The 21,737-nt window shown below is 41.8% G+C and overlaps 1 long non-coding RNA gene across 1 annotated transcript; it reads left to right on the forward strand.

The window, feature by feature from the left end:
* Window positions 1–61: 61 nt before the first annotated feature.
* LOC145516717 (uncharacterized) lies at window positions 62–9,696 on the forward strand. The gene is made up of 4 exons (XR_014061696.1): window positions 62–639; window positions 768–915; window positions 3,097–3,190; window positions 8,979–9,696. It is a non-coding gene; the product is annotated as an uncharacterized LOC145516717 (long non-coding RNA).
* Window positions 9,697–21,737: the final 12,041 nt, after the last annotated feature.

Consider the following 21,737-nt stretch of genomic DNA (forward strand, 5'->3'; position numbering starts at 1 on the left):
AGTGTCCCCCGCCCCCCACCCACCGGCCGCCCCGGAGGTGGCAGCTCGCGGGCGCCTGAACGCTGAGGAGGGGAGGGAGGCCCCGGAGCGCAGCCGCTGCGTCTGCCCGCTGGGCGACGCTGCTCCGCGCCAGCGACCTCCCGGAGCTCCCGAGCCTTTCTGACGGGCTTGAATTTACAGTGATTAACCGTCTGCAAGCTGCTGCTATTCTTTAGAAGCCTTGGGTCGCTCCAATAGCACGTTTCGGCGGTGAAGGCAGAGAAGCTCCAGAGCTTGAAAAAACTCTTGTCTCTGGGGTTTGCCACAGTTACTGGTTGGAAGGCGGAATTCTTGTTCATTATTTTAGATCTCGTCGTTGAAAAAAAACAAACAAACCCAACATCTGAGTATAAAAGTTTGTGCAATTGTTCCTCAATAAAGCAGGGAGTTTCTCATCTACTGCTCTATTGAACCCTCTCCAAAGGCTTCTGTTTACCCTTTGTGCTGAATCAAAACACTGTTCAGGGCACTAAGGCCCTCTCTCAGGTTGTCCATCCTTGTCTCACGCCCTGTTTCATTTGTTCATTAAACATTAATTGAGCACCTACTCCAGTGCCAGCACTTTCTCTCAGACAACCAGGTGTTATCCTCAATTTCAGGGTAAGGGACTCATCTCAGAACCTCTATAGAAGCTATTAATAATTAAAGGTCTCCAACTCTTCCCTCATTTACCACTTGTTTCTCTTAGCCAACACATTACTCAGACTACATCTTTGGTTTCTTTATAGGAGAAGCCAGAGATGTGGCTTTCAGCCTTGGACCCTTGAAAACTGACTTCTTTCTGCAGCGTCTGTCCTGCCTTTCCCCAGCGTTGCTGGAAAGAACAGCAGAGGAAGTTTTCAAGAAAGCATTTGAATGACCTGGTTTATGGTATATGTAAGGAGATCTATATCGCCAGCTCTGTCACCACCTGCTGATGACTTCTGTCATTATCCCTTTCCCGGAGTTCCAATTATTTCTGTCCCACTGACATTTATTTACGAAGAAGTAAGAATATCATGGCACCCCACTCCAGTACTCTTGCCTGGAAAATCCCATGGATGGAGGAGCCTGGTAGGGTACAGTCCATGGGGTCGCTAAGAGTCGGACACGACTGAGCGACTTCACTTTCACTTTTCCCTTTCATGCACTGGAGAAGGAAATGGCAACCCACTCCAGTATTCTTGCCTGGAGAATCCCAGGGACGGCGGAGCCTGGTGGGCTGCCGTCTATGGGGTCGCACAGAGTCGGACACGACTGAAGCGACTTAGCAGCAGCAGCAAGAATATCAGAGGAGAAGACTACTGGTTAGGATCCTACCACAGTCTTTCACTAAAGCCCACGATGGCTAAAACTAAACCACGTCCCAACCTCAAGTACTGCAGAAGGGCATGCACACGCATATTTTTCCTTGTGTCTTTTAAGAATACACCTCACAAGACTTCCCTGGTGGTCCAATGCTTAAGAATCTGCTTTGCAATGCAGGGGACATGGGTTCCATCCCTGGTGGGGGAACTAAGATCCCACATGCTGGGGAGCTAAGAGGCCAGTGCACCTCAACTGCCTAGCCCTGTAAGTACTGAGCCCTAGCACTAAAACTAGAGAGTCCCTGTTCCACAAGGAAAGATCCCACATGATGCAAGGAAGATCCCCTGTGCTGCAACTAAGACCAAACAGAGCCATGTATATATATATATATATTATGTATATATATAATACATATATATTACATATATATTATGTATATATAATACACATATATTACACATATATTATGTATATATATATAATACATATATATTACATATATATTATGTAATATATATAAATACATCTCAAGATATGCTGCTGAAATAGTCCTATCTTGTATCAACTCCTGTTCCTGATTCACTTAATTTCAGTTTACTGATCTGGGAAATTTATCTAGGGGATAACATTTGTGTAATTGTCATCTAATCTATGCTTAATCTATAGAAATTTTAGAACTGGGAGAAGAGGTGAGGGGCAAGACAGAGGCCAAGTATATTGGTAAACATTTTTGCTTATTGAGTGACCACGCTGGCTAAACCAATGCGAGTGAACCAAAAGTTGTCCAATTAAAGCAAAAGAGAATTTAGTGCACAAAATTTGGGGGAGCTCACAGAATCAGTGGGGACGAGGCTTGAAAATGAATGGAAAGGGAGACGTATCAATTGGCCAAGAACAAAAATCAAAAACCAAAACCTAAACCCAAAACAACCAAACACCGAAAACAAATACTCATGCTGTGGAGAAACTACTTTAAAAATAGCATATTTTTGGTTTGCTAGGGATATTTCTTAAGACAAACCCAGACCGTGCTTTGACTGTGGGATGGTTGTTAAAGATTTCAGTGGGTTTTGAAATTGAATCAACAGATAAGACTGAAGAGGAGAAGGGTTTCTTAAAACAAAACAAAGCTAAAAATAGGAAAAAACAGCACTTGGGATGGGGGTAGAAATCATGATGACCAAGAAGAAAAAGAATACTGGCTTCTATTAGCATGTCCAGGAAATAGGAGACCTTAATCTTTCCCTCTCTTCCTCTCTCTCTCCCTGGTTTTTCTCTTTCCTCATTTCTTCCTTGAGTAGAGATATGGAGAGCAGATTAGTTAGAATGAGAAGGCTGAGTTTGCTGGTGCCTGGGTGAGAAAGCAGATTATGTTCAAAGACCTGGTTAGGGAGTAAAGAGCCCACAGTAGAACTGCTTCCTAGAGGATCTCACCATCTGGCAATGCTATGAAACGTCTGGAGCCGGTTTCAAGCCCCAGCTGGGTCTAACTCCAAAATAAGCCTGCACACCCGGGCCTGGGGGTGGTAACTGTATTGGATTGAGCTGTGACTGGCAGTTCCGGATTAGCCAGAGAAGTGCTACATTTTACTTGTGTCTGCTCTGTTATGCTCTCCATTAGCTACCACTTCTTAAAGGTGGTGTTAAAATTAACCAGGAAAGTAAAAGGATTGGTTGCAGGAAGGTAGATTTTAAAAATACTAATAGAAACCATAGCTTAAATGGCTGTTCAAATACACCTAGCGTCCACACCTTTTCTTTCTGCCACAGGTATGAAGGCTACAGACGGAGCACTAGATAAGACTTGTAAGATGCGATACTATGGTCGTTTGGCTTCAAAATGTTTCTTCTGGCTGAGCACAAGGTTTGATCTGGCTGGCTGGGTACCTCTCTATGTGCATTCCTTTCTAAACCCTGCACACACTGCTGCAGAGATCCTGCGCTGGGTCAAAGGAGAGGCCCTTCTCCCTCTTGACCTCTTGAACGTTCATTCGTAAGGGCACAGAGGGAAGAATGGTGAGCGACTGCCTAAAAAGCTGTCTTTACCCTCTCACACATTATTCAAGCTAATTATTCTATCAGCAATGCTTCATCGAGCACAAGTATGTTAAACTGTGTGGAGTGAGCTGAAATCTCTCATTTGAAATGTTAGACTTGTGAAATTCAGGAGTAGTTTAATTTGATGTTGGCCTGCCATCAAAGTAGAGCATCTCATTTCCAAACCTGGCTGTCTGAAGAGTGGAAGAAGGAGAGGAGAAGCAACGCTCATATTACAGACTCTGGAACATATAAAATGGCATTATCTTCACTAGCAGGCAGTTTAAATGGTTTTTTCCCCTAGTTGTGAGAATAGTTTATGTTTATGGTGGTCTCCTTAGAAAAGTCTGAAAAGTACAGGGAAGAACGAAGTGCCCGTATTTTATCAAGCATTTCCATTTAGTGTTGATGTTTTACTTTTGTACTTTGCATGCAATGTGCTCTAAATTTTGATTGTTGTATAATCAAATACTGCATAAGAAGTTCTGGAGAAAGATCAAGAGACACTTGTGGTGGGGAGTTCCAAATCTAAACCTAGTGTTATGAATATTAGGAAAATTATAAATAATTATAAGTGGCTCAAATGGTAAAGAATCTGCCTGAAATGTGGGAGACCTGGGTTTGATCCCTGGGTGGGGAAGATTCCCTGGAGAAGGGCATGGCTACCCACTCCAGTATTCTTGCCTGGGAAACCCCGTGGACAGAGGAGCCCGGCAGGCTACGGTCCATGGGGTCGCAAAGAGTTAGATACAATTGAGCGACTGACACTTTCACTTTCATAAACAGAAAGAATAACCTCCATGAAAAATTCCAATTATTAATCTTTCTCAGCTTTCTTCCTTTAAAAAATTTTCTGAAATATTACCCTTTCTTCTGTTTTCCTTCTTACTCCTAGTATACCCTGAAATGCATGTATCATTTAGTTGAGAGATGCTTAGAACTGGGAGATAATTTCCAATTTGGCAAGTTTTGTGTAACAACAAAAATAGTTTGTTCATTCTTTGGATACCTGTCTTTTATTTATGGAGATGATCGATGATTAGGCAACTGCTTCTCAAGTCTGGTGATATGCAAGGGCTGATCCACCCACAAGGTATATAGTTGTTCTGATCTTGGTTGAGTTTTCATAGGTAGATGCCGGGGATGTAGTTGGAAGCCATAGAACAGAGAACAGATACAGTGTGCCTGAGGCTCATACTCACAAACCTCCCCTAACTGGTAGGTGTTCCAACCAGCTGATCTGTAATGACACCCCTCTTCCCGGCCCTTCACACCATGTCTGGACATGCCCTTCTGTGGAAAAAAAAAAAAAGGAGCTAACATGATATATTGTGTGGATGGGTGTGACACAGAACTTGGTGGGGGTGAAAGTGAAAGTGTAAGTTGCTCAGTCGTGCCCAACTCTTTGCGACCCGATGGACTATATAGCCCACCAGGCTCCTCTGTCCATGGGAATTTTTCCAGGCAAGAATACTGGAGAGGGTCGCCATGCCCTCCTCCAGGGGATCTTCCCACCCCAGGGATCAAACCCAGGTCTCCCATTTTGCAAGCGGATTCTTTACTGTCTGAGCCACCAGGGAAGGCCATTCTTTTCATGAATAAAAATTATTTATCATAGACAGACTGCCCAAGCAAGTGCTAGATTTCAGCATTGTGATATAGACTGAGAATAAGCAACATCAAATTTCCAGGTGTTTTGAGAATAATAAAATCCCCTTCTTCCTTTTCTAGCTCCAGTCAATAAGAGGTCTTTCTCAGATTATAGTTGTTTTTAACCAGCTTCAAATATACATAGATTTTTTAAAAATCCCATCTAGCTGTGAAAATGGCCACTTGAAAAATGGCAAGTTTTAAATATAAGGCAGGGTATACAATGAGATAATATGGGCAAAAATACTTAGAAAAAAATAAAAGTGATATTCAAATGTACAGTGGGAAAAATGATAGTATTCCTTTAAATTGCTCACCAGTATTCTGTGCCTTTATCATCTATTTGATGTCCTGCTGTGTAAATCAGCTCTCTTAGGGGACAATTCTTGCTGTTGGATGACTGGCAGGATTTGCTGCTCTTGGTGATATACATATAATAGCAAGACTAGTTAACTTATTTCTTACTATAAATGCAAACTCATGTTTCACCATTAGGATTTCAGTGTATGTCATGAAAAGGAAAACACATGTTATCAGTAATTGAATGAACTTATTTACAAAACAGAAACAGACTGACAGAGCATGAACTTCTGGTTGCTGGGGGTGGGGGTGGGGAAGATGGAGGGAAGGGGTAGTCAGGGAGTTTGGGATGGACATGTACACACTGTTACATTTAAAATGGATAACCACCATGGACCTACTGTATAGCACAGGGAACTCTGCTCAGTGCTATATGGCAGCCTGGATGGGAGGGGTGTTTGAGGGAGAATGGAGACATGACTGTGTATGCTAAGTCTCTTCATTGTTCATCTGAAACTACGACAACATTGTTCGTTACATTTACCCCAATACAAAATGAAATGCTTTGGAGAAAACACTATCCTAAGTGTTTATGGCGGTGCCTTGCAATATTTATATGATGTTAATAAGACCATGTTAAACATGTTTTAAGATTTAAAAGTTATCTTTCATTACTTAAAATTTTTACTTGACATAATTTTCAACTTACAGGAAAGAACAGTACAATGATTTCCAAACAGTTTCACACCAGATCCTCAAATATTGATCACACTGCTTTATTCTTCTTTCTCCTTGTGTATATAATCTTTTCCTGAACTATTGGAGAGTAAATTGCAGACATGATGCTACCTTTAACCCTAAATACTTCAAGTATTAACTGAAATGAATATCCACATGGTCCCAAATTAGGATATTATCTTACAGAATCACACACAATTATCATAATTTGCAAATTAATATTGATGTGAAACTATTATCTAATATCCAGGCCTTATTCATATCTCACCACTTTTTCCATTAGTGTCTTTTATAGCAAAAGAAAAACTCTGGGTTGCTCTCTGCATTCATTTGTCACTCTACCCATTTTTGATCTGAAACAGTTCATCAGCTTTTATTTGTCTTTTATGACATTGATATTTTGAAGAGCATAGATCTTGTAGATGATGCCTCAAGTTGAGAATAATCATTTTAAAAGTAAAAGCAAGGATAACACAATGTAACACACTTATTCCAAAGAAGGGTAAAAGGTTTACTGAAGGCCAGACCTTCTTTTTAATGCCCCTCACACACTTTTCGGTTTTCTAAATCAATTGTCACCACAGACAAGGCTTTCAAACGTAGATCTTATTTGAAGGTCATAAAAAGAAAAGACTGACATGTGCCTTTAATTGTCATGATCAAATTCCAATTAGATGGGTTAATAGCTTTGTGAGGGGTTGGCCATCCCTTGCCAGACTAACCTTCATTTCAAGGTTTTTCAAAACTAAAAAGCCTTCACTGGATGCTGTTATCAAAAGAAATCAAACTATGAAAAAGGGTTCAGTGTTCACCAGTGCCTCCCTCATCATTGGGACTATTCAGTTCCTGTGGCCTGCTTACCAGTTTCAGTAAACTTTCCACATTTCCTAATAACAAGACTCCAGTCACTTGATGGCATTGCGTCTTGCCCTGCAGCTCTCCCGCCGGCACTCCTGTTTTCAGCTCTCCTTCCCGTTGTTGTGACAATGGAAAATGAGTGTCACGTCCACCTGGGAGAAGGAAAAGTATGCAAGCATCAAGTGGCACATAGCAGGCAAGTCCTGTGTGAATGATTTATCACATACTTCAGTCCAGTCTAGCCCTTAGGTGCTCAACCTTCAAGGTACTCTCAACTTCTGTCTGCATATTTCACCCCAGGGGAAGATTCTCCTGCAGGCCTCTGAGGGTGACCAACAACTGGGGGCTCAGCATCCACCATACCCAGCAAAAATTAATAGAAGAACAAAGGGCAGAGAGAATCTGTCCAGGTAGCAGAGCCTTTAGGATCACCCCTCCCTCCTTACTTCACTGCTGAATAAAGTGTAAGAAGCACTGGGGAGGGACTTCCCCGGTGGTCCAGTGGTTAAGAATCTGCCTGCCAATGCAGGGGACGTGGGTTCGATCCCTGGTCCAGGAGGATTCCACGTGCCTCAAGGCAACTAAGCCCATATGTCACAACACCTGAAGCCTGAATGCTCCAGAGCCCATTCCCCACAAGAGAAGCCACCACAATGAGAAGCCGCTGCTCTCTGCAACCAGAGAAACGCCCCTGTGCAGCCATGAAGACCTAGTGCTGCCAAATACATAAATACATAAATAAAGAACCAGTGGGGTAATATAACTACAATGTAAAATACACACCAAATCTACGCACTGAAATAACCTGGAAGGAAATATACCAAAGTGTTGGCTGTGATTGTTTCAGTTAGCAAGAATTTAAAAAAAGAAATGTAAAAGAACCACCTAATTTTCTTTAGTTTAGAACTTTATATAAATGAGTCGCCATTGTTTTTGTTATCTAAAAATAGTATTAGAAATAGTCTTGTAGTTCCTTAGCATTACTCAAAATATTAATGAGATATTTTAAACTAACCAAAGAAATGGAACTTTGATATGGAGCTTCACTATGAATACACTGAAGCTCCATTAGTTACACTTCAAAGGATAAATATTTATATTATTCTACCCACTCTTTCAGTTCAAGGTACTCATTAACTATTCAGGTTATTTCCCCAAATACTGTTTAGCAGATATTTATGCTTAGACAAGTAGGTTACTGGAAAAGTAGTAGGGAGTTTTTGTAGTCTTTAAATTCTACTAAGCCCATGTTTGTTATTTTTTAAAACACCGTAAGTTCTTATAACCTGAAAGTCCTTTGAACCTTGTTAATTATAATAATATTATCTCATTGCTCCAGGACAACTATTAAGGCAGACCTTTTTGATGGTGCTTCCTATAACATCAACATGTAGTTTCAGATACAAAGGAAGCAGCCAATTTAACTTGAGAAACAAGCTGTACCATACCAAAGAGATTTTCAAACGGGGAGGTATCTTTATGTGTATACACACACCAAGTATATATTTTAATATGACAATGTCTGAGATACTTCCAGAGAGAAATAAAGCGATGCTTTCTCTAAAAGCTTATGAGCTAAGTTAAGCAGTAGGTCATTTGTTACCAACTTCTAATATTTCCTCTTCCTCCCTGTAAGATCATTCTGCTGTAAGTTCTCATTCAGAGTCCTTTATGCAACATCCACACAGGCAAAATGGAAACGTGATCAGTGAAGATCACCAGCCTTCAGACTGATAGGCTAGAAAATGATACTCATGTGAATTTTAATGCTGACCTTGTAAATCACATCAAAGCCACATCCCGAGGCTCAGTGTTCAGAGCTGTAAAGTTGGGGTAAGACTTGTCACTGGGCACAGTGGGTTGTTATACAATTTAAATGAGATCAATTACATAAAAGCACTATCAAAATATAAAGCAAGATATATTTTCCTTTATGCACAATCGGAGATATACTTAATTTTCTGTTTCTTAAAGTTCAAAGGATTAAAGTACATAACATAATGGAAATAAAATTATAATAACAATGTACTATGCAATGATATTATAAGCCACATGTGTTTTCTTTTAAGAGTCATGTAGAATATGGGATCCTTGCTGCCAGATCTCTGTGTGACGACCATCGAAGCATCAGTGGCTTTTGAAGGAAGCTCTGCCATCTCCCTCACTGGTCTGCACAAGAGAGAAATGAAATATTCCTTTTGGAGGAGAGAATTACATTTCTGATTCGGACCTACTTCTACATCTGCCAAACCTGCTCCTTCCTCAGTTTTCCCACCTCAATACACAGTAACTTCACCAACTGAAGCCCGAGAATCATGGGTTCCTCTCTTTTTCACACACTCTGCATCTAAGTCATCCACAAATTCTGGGCTATTGCAGTAATTCACAGTGTATCCTCCATAAAGAGCCACAATGATGCTTTAAAATCAAATCATTCCTCTGCTCATAACCCTCTGATGGTTTCCTGTGTGACTCAGAATAAAAGCCAGAAAGTTGGTAATGGCCCACCTGGTCTGGCCTCCACGTTCCCCAGCCCATCTCCTACCACTCCTGGGGGTTGCTCACTGCCCTGCAGCCACATCGCCCCCCTTGCTATTCCTGAACCGAACATGCTTGTGCCTCAGGGCCTTTGCACCAGCGGTTCCCTCTGCTTAGAAAGCTCTGTCCCTGGATATTGCCATGACTCGCTCCATACCTCCTTCCACTCTTAACTCAAAGACTTCCATGACTAAACTCCATACCTTCTTTCTTGTTTGCTTTCTTTTATTAAATTTGTTTTTGGCTGCATTGGGTCTTCCTTGCTGCTCAGGGGTTTTCTCTAGTTGCAGTGTGCTGGGGCTACTCTATATTTCCAGTTTGCAGACTTCCCATTATGGTGGGTTTTCTTGTTGAAGAACACAGACCCTAGGGCGTGTGGGCTTCAGCAGTTGTGGCACTCAGGCTTAGTTGCCTTGTGGTGGGTGGGATCCTCCTGAGCCAAGGAGTGAACTCGTGCCCCCTGCATTGGCAGGCAGATTCTGTATCCCTGGACCCCCAGGGAAGTCCTTTCTTGCTTTCTTGTTTGACATAGTACCTCTTGCCATCAAGCACATTTTCTTAATATAATTTGCTTGTTTGTTTTTTAATTGCCTGACTCCTCCCTCCTCTCCCTGTCTTCCCTCTAACTGCTCCAAATAGAATGTAAGCTCCCTGGAGCCGGTGCTTTTGTTTTGCTCACTGGAATATCCTCAGCTGTTAGAAAGTACTTGGCAGAAAGGAGATATTCATTCATTACATGTGTGTCGGGGGCCCTCAAGACCACTCCCAGGTCTGTGATTTTCTAGAAGGACTGGCAGCCGTCACTTACAGCTAAGACTGCTTACGGAGAAAGGCTACCTGGTACATTCAGTATGAGGAAAAACACGGGGGGTGAAGTTTAGGGAAACCAGATACGAGCTTCCCAGGGTTTGCTCCCAGTGGAGTCACATAGAACATAATTCAACCAGCAGTGAGTCATGACAGCACATGCACAGTGCTGTCTACCAGGAAACTTCATTAGAGACTTGGGTCCCAGGGTTTTTATCATAAGTTGGTCACAGGCTCTCCTGGTGGCACAGTGATAAAGAATTCGCCTGCCAATTGAGGAGACGCAGGTTTGATCCCTGAATTGGAAAGATCCCCTGGAATAAGAGATGGCAGTCCACACCAGTAGCCTGGGAAATTCCATTGAGAGAGGAGCCTGCCAGGCTACAGTCCGTGGGATCGCAAAAGAGTTGGACACAACTTAGTGACTAAACAACAGCAACACATAAGTACTCTCTGCCTGGCAGGTGCCAAAGACTCAGAACTTCCATTGTGGTCCAGTGGTTAAGACTCTGTCCTTCCCATGTAGGGGGAGTGGGTTTGATCCCTGGTTGGGGAACTAAGACCCCACACGCTGTGTGGCATGGCAAAAAAATTCAAAATCTCAGACTCCCCAAAGCAAAGCAGGTGTGCAGCATAAGCCACGTTGTTTGTGTGGACAGCCTGGGCACTGTGAATCATTCTTGTCAGTTCTAGTACTGGTGAGTTGTTGTTTAGTCACTGTTGTGTCCAACTCTTTGTGGCCCTATGAACTGTAGCCCACCAGGGTCCTCTGTCCATGGGATTTCCCAGGCAAGAATACTGGAGTGGGTTGCCATCTTCTCCAGGAGATCTTCCCCACCCTGGGATCGAACCTGCGTATCCTGCATTGGCAGGCAGATTCTTTACCGCTGAGCCACCAGGGAAACCCAGGACTGGTGAGAACCCTCTTAAAATCCAAATTCCCAGACCCCAGCCAAGGGCTAGCCTTGTAAGTTGTCCTTTCTAAAGAGCAGTCTCAGGCCTGCCACATTAACTCTTCCTGAACAGTATGTTACAATGATCTGTCACTTATTCATTGACCAAACATGGAGCACTTTTGAGCTCAAGAGCAAGATAAGATCCATTAAAGAAAACAAAGTTTCTGGTTTTGCAAATTGGAATCCCATTGAATAGATTGTGAGCTTATTTATATTTCTCAACACAGTTTGCATATTTTTAAAGAAGCCTGGCATGGAAAGAAGATATGGTTAGAACTTCAAGCATTGCTTGGATTCCATACACTTAAAGATCTGTTTCTGAAGGGGATGAGAAGCAAGCTCTAGATGAAGTGAGCATCTATGAGATGATGCCTTTAGTGTGTGTGTACTTAGTCACTCAGTCGTGTCCGACTCTTTTTGACCCCATGGACTATAGCCTGCCAGGCTCCTCTGTCCATGGGATTCTCCAGGCAAGAATACTGGAGTGGGTTGCCATTCCCTTCTCCAGAGGATCTTCCTGAGACAGGGATCCAGGGTCAGGAAGTATAACATCTTTAGTGTATTATCTTTATTTTATTTGATTTTTGTTTTTTCAGTGCTTAATGCTTAGCAAAGTACCTAGCATAAATGAAGAGCTACATAAATATTTGCTTAGTGCATAAATATACTACCATAAATATTTTAAATGGTTCTGTTTTATGGGCGTGTAAGTAAAATTCAGCTCCTATTTGAGATAATTTGTGACAGATGCTGAATACAATTTGAAGACTGGTTATTATAGCTATTGTGCTAAAACAGGTTAAAATATTTTTATTGAATCTTATTTAGGTATGTTGGAATTGTAAATAAATAGTTGGCATGTATTGCTTTTGTTTCCTTGAGCTAAAAGGAGAGGGGGAAACACATGTGTGTGCACACACACACACCCTTAAAAACTGTCTGGAGTTGTGTAAGGTTGGGGAAAGGAGACTTGCTTGCAGCAGCCTTCTAAAATGTGAGACTTTCACAGTAATGGTGAGACCATGGAGAGATTTCTCAGGACAGAATCCCCAAGGAAACTCAAGCCAAATCATTTTGCAAGTTGTAAAGACCAGTGAGATTAAGGCTGGTTTACTGTGATCTGAAATGAGACAAGTAGAGATTTAAATGTACTTATAGTCTTTATTTGAATATGATATTTTGTGGTTTATGAACTTTGTCCAATAAGGCTTCTTTTTATAAATATTATATATTTTGCCTGATAGATATTTCTAGAGTATTAATTAAGTGAAACCTGGTAATTAGCTTTTAAATTCTGATGCAAATTAGCATGGTTTTATACATACATAGACATATTGGTTTGGCCAAAACATTCATTTGGGTTTTTCTATAAGATGTTACTGAAAAACTTGAACAACAGTTTCGGCCAACCGAAGATACACTTATGTGTCTACATACACACATGTGTGTGTATGTGTGTGTGTATTTTAACATCCCATGATGGTTACAAATGTTTACTTAATCCTACAAATCCTAATTTGTCGAAAAATCCAAATATTATGACAGCAGAGAGTAAAACACTCTCTCCTGAGGGGTCACATTAACCCTTTCTCATGCAGGTAAACTCCACTCTGGTTCACAGTTGTGGCCTTATGGTTGACACAATTATTAATATTTTAATCTTCAAGAGTGAAAAGAAGAAACAGTCTTGTGAAAAACATAATGCAAACACACAAAAATGTAATGTGAAGAAACACTTAAGAGTTCTGCAATTTTTCATAGAGTGACTATCTCTGAAATATTATTGTGTAAGTTCTCCTATGCAAATATTGCTTCAACAAGTAAAGGAAACTTGGAAAGTATATTTCTAGATATAAGACTTGAAAATGAATGCTGAACAGTTTTTCTAGGCTATAGCACAACTAGACATTCCTAGTTTTAGCACTGAGTCTGATCTTAAGAGACCCAGACATAATTTTCACCGTGCAGATTGGGTCCAGAGATTTAAAGCCATTTGCCTAGGATCACACAACAAATTTGGGGGCCAGCAGAAGAACTCTTGGCTTCCACTCCTAGAATTTTCTCCAGGATATTCTACTGCTTTCTTTAGTCTCTATGGGAAGGAATTCAAACATTGATTATCTACTATGTATACAATAGCACAGGAATTTCTAAATTAGTGCAGTTTTCATCAGAAAGCGAACTTATGCCTCTTACACTGAAGTGGGTCAGGCTTTCCTATGTGCTGCCATTTTTAGGTTGTACTCAAAGAGTAAACAGTTGGGGAAACTATATCTTCCTTGGATTTACCATGGAAACTGGTACTCTCCAAATGTCCACTGAAACTCAGACAATGTGGATGTAAAGGCTGCATTTTGGCAGAAGAATCCTGGAACTCTGTTGGGGGAATCTGTATTTTTCTCAAACAAATACCACTTTGTAACAGACTTCCTTTCCTCCTTTAGCTGGCTGACTTTCCTGAGTTAGCTGAAGCTGGTGACCCTAACACAAACAGCTGGTCCAGGCAACTTGAATTTAGAGTGGTAGTTTTAATTTACTTGCAAATGCTATATTAAAACCTAAAGGATGTTAGTGGCATATTGCAATATAGTCTTCAAAACTGGTTGCTTGTGCTTGGGGATTCTCAATGACTCCATAAACAGAAACTGCTGGCCCCCTCTCTCTGGGGCAGACCAATGTGACATGGCAGTTACCCAGTCTGAGCCACTGATAGGGCCTGTTGCAGGAGTGCTGTGTGTCCCCTGAGATATGCCTGCAGTGATATTTCCCTCTCTCACCCTCTTGCATGCTCAGTGTCCCCCTACAGAGCAGTGAGAAACAGAATCTCTAGTCCACTCCTTGCTGGGGACCTAATGGCTGGTGGCATTCAAAGTTTGCTTGTGTTTCCCTTGTACCTGGTGAGTATAAGCCCACTCTTTGAGCACAACCTTAGCAGCATAGCAGAATGTGAATCTATTCCTAGCTTTACCTGTAAATGATAAAATGAGTCTTCTTTTTAAAAATATCTATTTATTTATGTATTTGACTGTGCTGGGTCTTAGCTGTGACTCATAGGATCCTCTATCTTCACCAAGGCATGTGGGATCTTTGGTTGTGGCATGTGGGACCCAGTTCCCTGACCAGGGATTGAACCTGTGCCCCTGCCTTGGCAGTGCAGTGTGTTAGCCACTGGATCCCCAGGGAAATCCCAGAAAATGAGCTTTTCATTACAAAGGTTCAGTGTGTTTCGGAACAAACCTCTGGTTTCATGTTAGGATCAATCCCATTCCTCCTCCTACCCAATCAGCTCAGGCTAGTACCTTTCCAACAAAAAATTATTATAATCCCATTGTGGAGAAGGAAATGGCAACCCACTCCAGTATTCTTGCCTGGAAAACACCACGGACAGAGGAGCCTGGTGGGCTACGGTCCATGGGGTTGCAAAGAGTCGGACACGACTAAGCAACTAAGCAACAACAAACAATACTTCATCAACTTGATATTCATCTAGGAGCAGCAATAAGGCAGAAATTAGCATGCATTTTTTTGCTTCTTTAGGAAGAACGAGCACTGATTAAGGACACAATAGGAGTTTTCTCTCGTTGGATTTCCTTAACAGGATCCAAAGGAGTCAACAAAGTTCTTCTATCATTGCTGCTGCCACCCATAACCAGTAATTCCCAGTCTGCTGAAGGAAATGAACGGTTACAGATGCTGGAATAAACAGTGGCTGGAATGAGGAGGAAGCTCCTTGTCAGTGATTATTGCCTCAATCTCTGTTTCCAATTTGCCAGCGATAAACTCAGTCCTTGTTGGGGAAGACTGAGCCATGTACCATCTGCTATGGCAATTCACAAAACCTCTAGTTTGGGACACTCCCAGCATCCACCGGTTGAAATAGGATCACAGTGTCATCAGATTCAGAGACCCAGGGCCACAAACAAAGGGAAATACTGAACACCAGAAAGATGCTAACCCCTAGGTAACATATTTGACGCTTTCAAATTGTGGTGCTGGGGAAGACTCTTGAGAGTCCCTTGGACAGCAAGGAGATCAAATCAGTCAATCCTAAAGGAAGTCAACCCTGAATATTCATTGGAAGGACTGTTGTTGAAGCTGAAGCTCCAATACTTTATTTAGCCACCTGATGTGAAGAGCCGACTCATTGGAAAAGTTTCTGATGCTGGGAAAGATTGAAGGCGAAAGGAGAAGGGGATGGAAGGATGAGATGTTTAGATAGTACCACTGACTCAGTGGTCATGAATCTGAGCAAACTCCAAGAGATAGTGGAGGACAGAGGAGCCAGGCATGCTGCAGTCCTTGGGATCACAGAGTTGGAGATGACTTAGTGACTGAACAACAACAAAGGTAACAAATCTACCATGCGTTTCTCAGACATCTATAGCAGACCATCTGTGGGGGTAAAGGCCAGAGAGAGATGACCGTCTAGTCTGTTATTTTCCATTTACAACACAAAATAAAAATAGAAGAGACCACACACTGTGTGTCTATGATCTGTATACTTGTACCACAACAAGTTTTGACTGTAGATACTATTTGGCATTTTAGGCCTGCCAAAAAAAGATATTCTTCCACCCTTCTCTGCACTATAATGGAAAATATTCTCATGATGAAAAAAAATGAATGGAAAAAATTCATCCTTATACATCACATGTTTGCTTAAAACCAATGAGGAAATAAGATATCACCTAGAACTCACCTTGGAATGTTTTCCCCTCGTTACCTACTATTTAACTCCCTAACCATAGCGAAATATCTGTCTCAGAGACTTCTTAGCGCCTAGATTTTTAAATGCTTATTTTAAAAATCTTTATATTTTTTCTACATGTTAAATTTTAATCAATCCTACTTTAGGATAAAGCTGTACATTTCAGTAATATGTTAGACTAAAACAAGGAGCAGTTCAGTTTTGACAAATCAGCTTCAAGTGACCTAACTTAGAAGGATGTTTATAAAAGGCAAGATAGTCTGTGCTTTTAGTGCATGAGTGCTAAGTTGTTTTAGTTGTGTTCAACTCTTTGCAACCCCATGGACTGTAGCCTGCCAGGCTCCTCTCTCTATGGGATTCTCCAGGCAAGATTACTGGAGTGGGTTGTCATGTCATCCTCCAGGGGATCTTCCCAACCCAGGGATCGAACCTGCATCTCCTGCATTGCAGGCAGATTTTTTACCACTGAGCCATAAGGGAAGTCCTGTGCTTTTAGATGTTGTATTATTTGTTCTTATCAAAGTCCTGCTTTCATTGTTTGAGTAAATTTTATTATACAAAACAACAGCATGGTTTCCAGTATATTATTCCTGATATGAAAATGCCCTTTGTTGATCTAATCTGTTTGGATATGTCGCTTTATGTGTCAGCCAAACTGATATTCTCTTAAAGATCTCTGATCATTAGAAAAAACAAATGACTTCTTAGAATAATGCTTGGGACATGTTATGGACTGAATGTTTATGTGCCTTCAAAATTCTTATTTTGAGATCTTAATCCCCATGATATTAGGAGATGGGGATGGTATTAGGAGACGGGGCCTTTAGAAGTTGCTTAGGTCATGAGTTGGAACCCTCATGAATGGGATTCAGTTCAGTTCAGTTCAGTTGCTCAGTCGTGTTAGACTCTTTGCGACCCCATGTATTGCAGCATGCCAGGTCTCCCTGTCCATCACCAACTCCTGGAGTCTACCCAAACACATGTCCATCGAGTCGGTGATGCCATCCAGCCATCTCATCTTCTGTCATCCCCTTCTCCTCCTGCCCCTAATCCTTCCCAGCATTAGGGTCTTTTCCAATGAGTCAACTCTTCGCGTGAGGTGGCCAAAGTATTGGAGTTTCAGCTTCAACATCAGTCCTTCCAATGAATACCCTGAACCAATCTCCTTTAGGATGGACTGGTTGGATCTCCTTGCAGTCCAAGGGACTCTCAAGAGTCTTCTCCAACACCACAGTTCAAAAGCATCAATTCTTCTGTGCTCAGCTTTTTTTCCCATCCAACTCTCACATACATACATGACTACTGGAAAACCCATAGCCTTGACTAGACGGACCTTTGTTGGCAAAGTAATGTTTCTGCTTTTAAATATGCTATCTAGGTTGGTCATAACTTTCCTTCCAAGGAGTAGGCATCTTTTAATTTCATGGCTGCAGTCACCATCTGCAGTGATTTTGGAGCCCCAAAAAATAAAGTCTGACATTGTTTCCACTGTTTCCCCATTTATTTGCCATGAAGTGATGGGACCAGATGCCATGATCTTAGTTTTCTGAATGTTGAGCTTTAAGCCAACTTTTTCACTCTCCTCTTTCACTTTCATCAAGAGGCTCTTTAGTTCTTCTTCACTAGTGTCTGTAAAAGAGATGCCAGAGATGTTCCTGTGCCTTCTGCCATGTGAGGTTGCAGTGAAAAGATGCCTATGAACCAGGATGTGAGCCTTCCTCACCAAACACTGGATCTGCCAGCACTTTGGTCTTTAGTCTTGGACTTCCCACCCTTCAGAATCGGGAGAAATAAATTTCTGAGCTTACAAGCCACTTAGTCTATGGAATCAATATTTTTGTTTTAGTACCCTGAAAAGACTAAGACAGTACAACAACATCAAAACTCAACTCTTACTTCTTATTGTCTTTATTAACAAGTCTGAACCACAGCTTTGGCTATGACTTTTTCAATATTATATTTACTGTAAAACCTTTAACCTACCAGGCTTTAAAAACCATGTCTTTTGTTGGACATGATCTCGTGTGTGAAGCAAGATTGTGTATTGGCTTTAATCCTTTGTAGGCTGACCTCATACTCATACTTTAGATCAGATGTTATTGTCAAACTGGGCTGAAAGATTAGTATTCATTACACTTTCATTTGGTCAAACTGATTTGATGTGGATGTTGCCCCTCTTAGGACTTCCCTGGTGGCTCAGACGGTAACGAATTTGTCTGCAATGCAGGAGACCTGGGTTCCATCCCTGTGTTGGGAAGATCCCCTGGAGAAGGGAATGGCTACCCACTCCAGTATTCTTGCCTGGAGAATTCCATGGATAGAGGAGCCTGACAGGCTACAGTCCATGGAGTTGCAAACAGTCGGACATGACTGAGTAATTTTCATTTCACTTTGCCCCTCTTGAGGGTACTGAGCAGTTTAAAAGAATCCAATAAGCTACATGGGGCTTCCCTGGTGGCTCTGTCAGTAAAGAACTCAACTGCAACAAAGCAGGAGACATGGGTTTGGTCCCTGTCTTGGGAAGATTTCCTAGAGAAGGAAATGGCAACCCACTCCAGTATTCTTGCCCAGGAAATCTTATGGACAGAGGAGCCTGGTGGGCTACAGTCCATGGGGGCACAAGAGTTGGACACTAATAAGATACATATGGGAGATAGAAGTGACTGAACCACCACCAGTAAGATATATATGGGAAACAGAAGTGCACTGCTGCTTCCAGAGAATTCTGTGCTGTATGCCTTTCATTTTTCTTTCATAATTACAAAGAAAAGTTGGACAATTACATTCAACAAGCCAGTAATGAAGACCCCATGGTCTACTTTCTTTGATCATCTGTAATGTAAGATCAGGTTAACCACAATTAAAATAGTGCCTAAGATGAATTTGGTGAGGTAAAACCCCCTAAATGTCATATATTTGAAGACATGTCAGCAAGGGTTACTACCACAGCCTTTTGGGTCATTGTTGATCACAACAAAATTCAGACAGCTGCTATAGGCACCAGTCTTCATCCCCAGGGATGCTGAGGATTGCCAGCCACTTCCAGAAGGTAGGAGAGAAGCATGAAGCATTCTCTCTCAGAGACTCGAGTAGCAGGCAACCTGTCAATACCTCAGACTCAGACTTCTAGCTTCCAGAATGGCAGAGAATAAATTCTTCTTATTTTAAGCCACCCAGTTTGTGGCATTTTGTTTCAACCCAGTTGTTGTTTAGTTGCTCAGTCATGTCCAACTCTTTGCAGCCCCATGGACTGTAGCCCATCAAGCTCCTCTGTCCATGGATTTCCCAGGCAAGAATACTTGAGTGGGTTGCCATTTCCTCCTTCAGGGTATCTTCCTGACCCAGGGATCGAACCTGCATCTCCTGCATTGCAGGCTATTTCTTCCCCACTGAGTGTAGCTGCAGGAAATGAATATTCCCTGCCACACAGCAAGGGAGTAACCACATTCAGCTTGCTCCCTTTCTTCCATGGGAGCAACCATATTGCTTTGTTACTTAAATATTGCAGAGCGGGGCTTGGGTTGTCAAGTCTGTGTTGGCATGTATTCCTACCCTAAGGCTACAGACACAGTGCTTGCTTCATGCCTGGCTCTGTCTGAGGGTTCTATGTGTTATTTAAGACAACAACCCTGTGAAGCTGGCTGGATCTCACAGAACAGGAAACTGGGGTTCAGATTCAGTAACTTATCCTAGTCACAGAGCTCATAGATGGAAAAGCTGGGACAGGGACTCTGACTCAGCACTTCCAAAGAAGACTGCCATCACCTTAGCAATCCTACTGGAATATTTGACGGTGTGTTACATAGAGACACAAGGAGGTGGTTTCTGAGGGTAGCAGGTGGCAACGTTTTCCTTGCATGTCTGAAGTTTAACCCATGACCCTTAAAAACATTTTCTTTGACTTCATTTTTTAGGGAATTGCAGAGAAAATGGAAAGGTAATAAAGGAAACTAGTTGTTAAATTCAGTAAAAAAAAAAAAAAAAAAAAAAACAAAGAATAAAGAGGAGACAGAGAGCAGTGGTGATATTTTTGCATATCTTTTTTCTGGTGACATTTTAAATGACACATTACATTTTCTGTGAAATGTAAATGATTTAGCTGGAGCACTTAAAACTAATGAGCCAAGAGGCTCCCTTGTCAGTGAATGCATGTAAAACAAGTAAGTCTAAAACTATATTGAACATTTTGGGGGGCTCTGTGCTTTTGCTGTAGTGAAATGGTCTGGTACCTCTCATGGAACTCCTAGTTTGGCCTTAAAGAGCCATCAACTTGACCCATGCTAAAACACAGGCTTTTGACCCTTGCAGGATGGTCAGTGAAGCCAAGAAGTAGAAGCCATGTGTATAGATATAAAGATTGTACACCTATGGGCTTGTCTAAGAAGCAGCCAGCCCTGAACAGTGAGAAGCAGAACAGTGTATCTCTGAGTGGCCCTGCACATGCTGGGAGACCCCCTGCATATTTAATCAGGCATGCACTTATGCATGGATGTGCATAAGTAGATCCCCCACTTAGGGGAGAGCAAACCACAGCTGTAAGCAAGACTTGTGCACCCACCGCTGGTATCAGCTTGGTGATTTTCCTGTTCATGCTAATAGCCCTGAGATCATGCCTTCTGCCTTCTCACCCAGTTCTTCAAAGTTTGGTTGTGGTCTTTGTTCAGTCACTTTGCCTCTTATCTGAAGCTGCCACAAGGCTGTGGAAGATCCTCTAGGACTTTTCTGAGGTTTTAAATGATCTGTAAAATTTATATAAGTCAGCCTTATCTTTTCTCCCCTACAGGAATAATGAAAAAAGCCCTAACAAAATTATTTCTCATCTATTTCAAAATCAATAGCTGATATGCAGGACATTCTAGATTCAGTTTGTATGGACCTCACAGATTACTGAGAAATGTTCTAAGCACATATTACAAATTTAGGATGGTTTGTCAACCCCTTAATGGTAGCATGTGTCAGTTTATCTTCTCAACTGAAATAAAATAAATAAGCCTATTTATACCAAAGACCAGATTGTTCATTATTTTTTTGAATATTTTGGAATAGTAGCCTCATCTAGTTTTGATGGTAAATTGGATGTGGTTGGGGCTTATCATTCAAGTGTCTCTGGAAGTGGCATAGAAACAGCTCACAATGACATGCTTGTGACTTTGAGGATGGTCAAGATAATTTCACAGGGCTCAGTTCACTGAGGCCAAGACAATCTTTCCCCAGAATCTTTGTAGCCATATCTCCTGGCTGGTGGACTTCCCAGGTGGCTCAGTGGTAAAGAATCTGACTGCCAAAGCAGGAGATGCAGGTTCAATTCCTGGCTCAGGAAGATCCCCTGGAGTAGGAAATGGGAACCTGCTCCAGTATTCTTGCCTGGAAAATTCCATGGACAGAAGAGCCTGGCAGATTAGTTGGGCTAGTCCATGGGGTTGCAAAGAGCTGGAGAAGACTGAGCACACACGCATTCCTGGCCCACAAGGCTATGTTGGTGAGAGTCCATTGTTGGCCTGACAGTCCCCACTTTTGCATAGAAAAGACATGGAATAGAACTGATGCTGATGATAACAGCATGTGCCCTCCAGGTGCTGGAAGGTAACAGCTGAAAGAGAATCGAAACCTTCTGGGCTGAGCTCCAGAGTTCTTTGAAAGGTAGCCCTCTTGGTCAGCATATATGAAAGGGCCTCAGGCTGCTAGCAGGCAGTTTTGTTGAAACTAATGTTATCTGCTAATAGAGATTTAGGTGGAAGGCTGACTGGATTGTTTTGTGACACCAAGGTAAGGTGCCTAACCTATTTACAGTTGTTTTGTCAATAGTACCTTAAATTTAA

This window comes from Giraffa tippelskirchi, chromosome 8, assembly GCF_054371585.1.
Source record: "Giraffa tippelskirchi isolate mGirTip1 chromosome 8, T2T-mGirTip1v1.2.pri, whole genome shotgun sequence".
Taxonomy (NCBI): domain Eukaryota; kingdom Metazoa; phylum Chordata; class Mammalia; order Artiodactyla; family Giraffidae; genus Giraffa; species Giraffa tippelskirchi.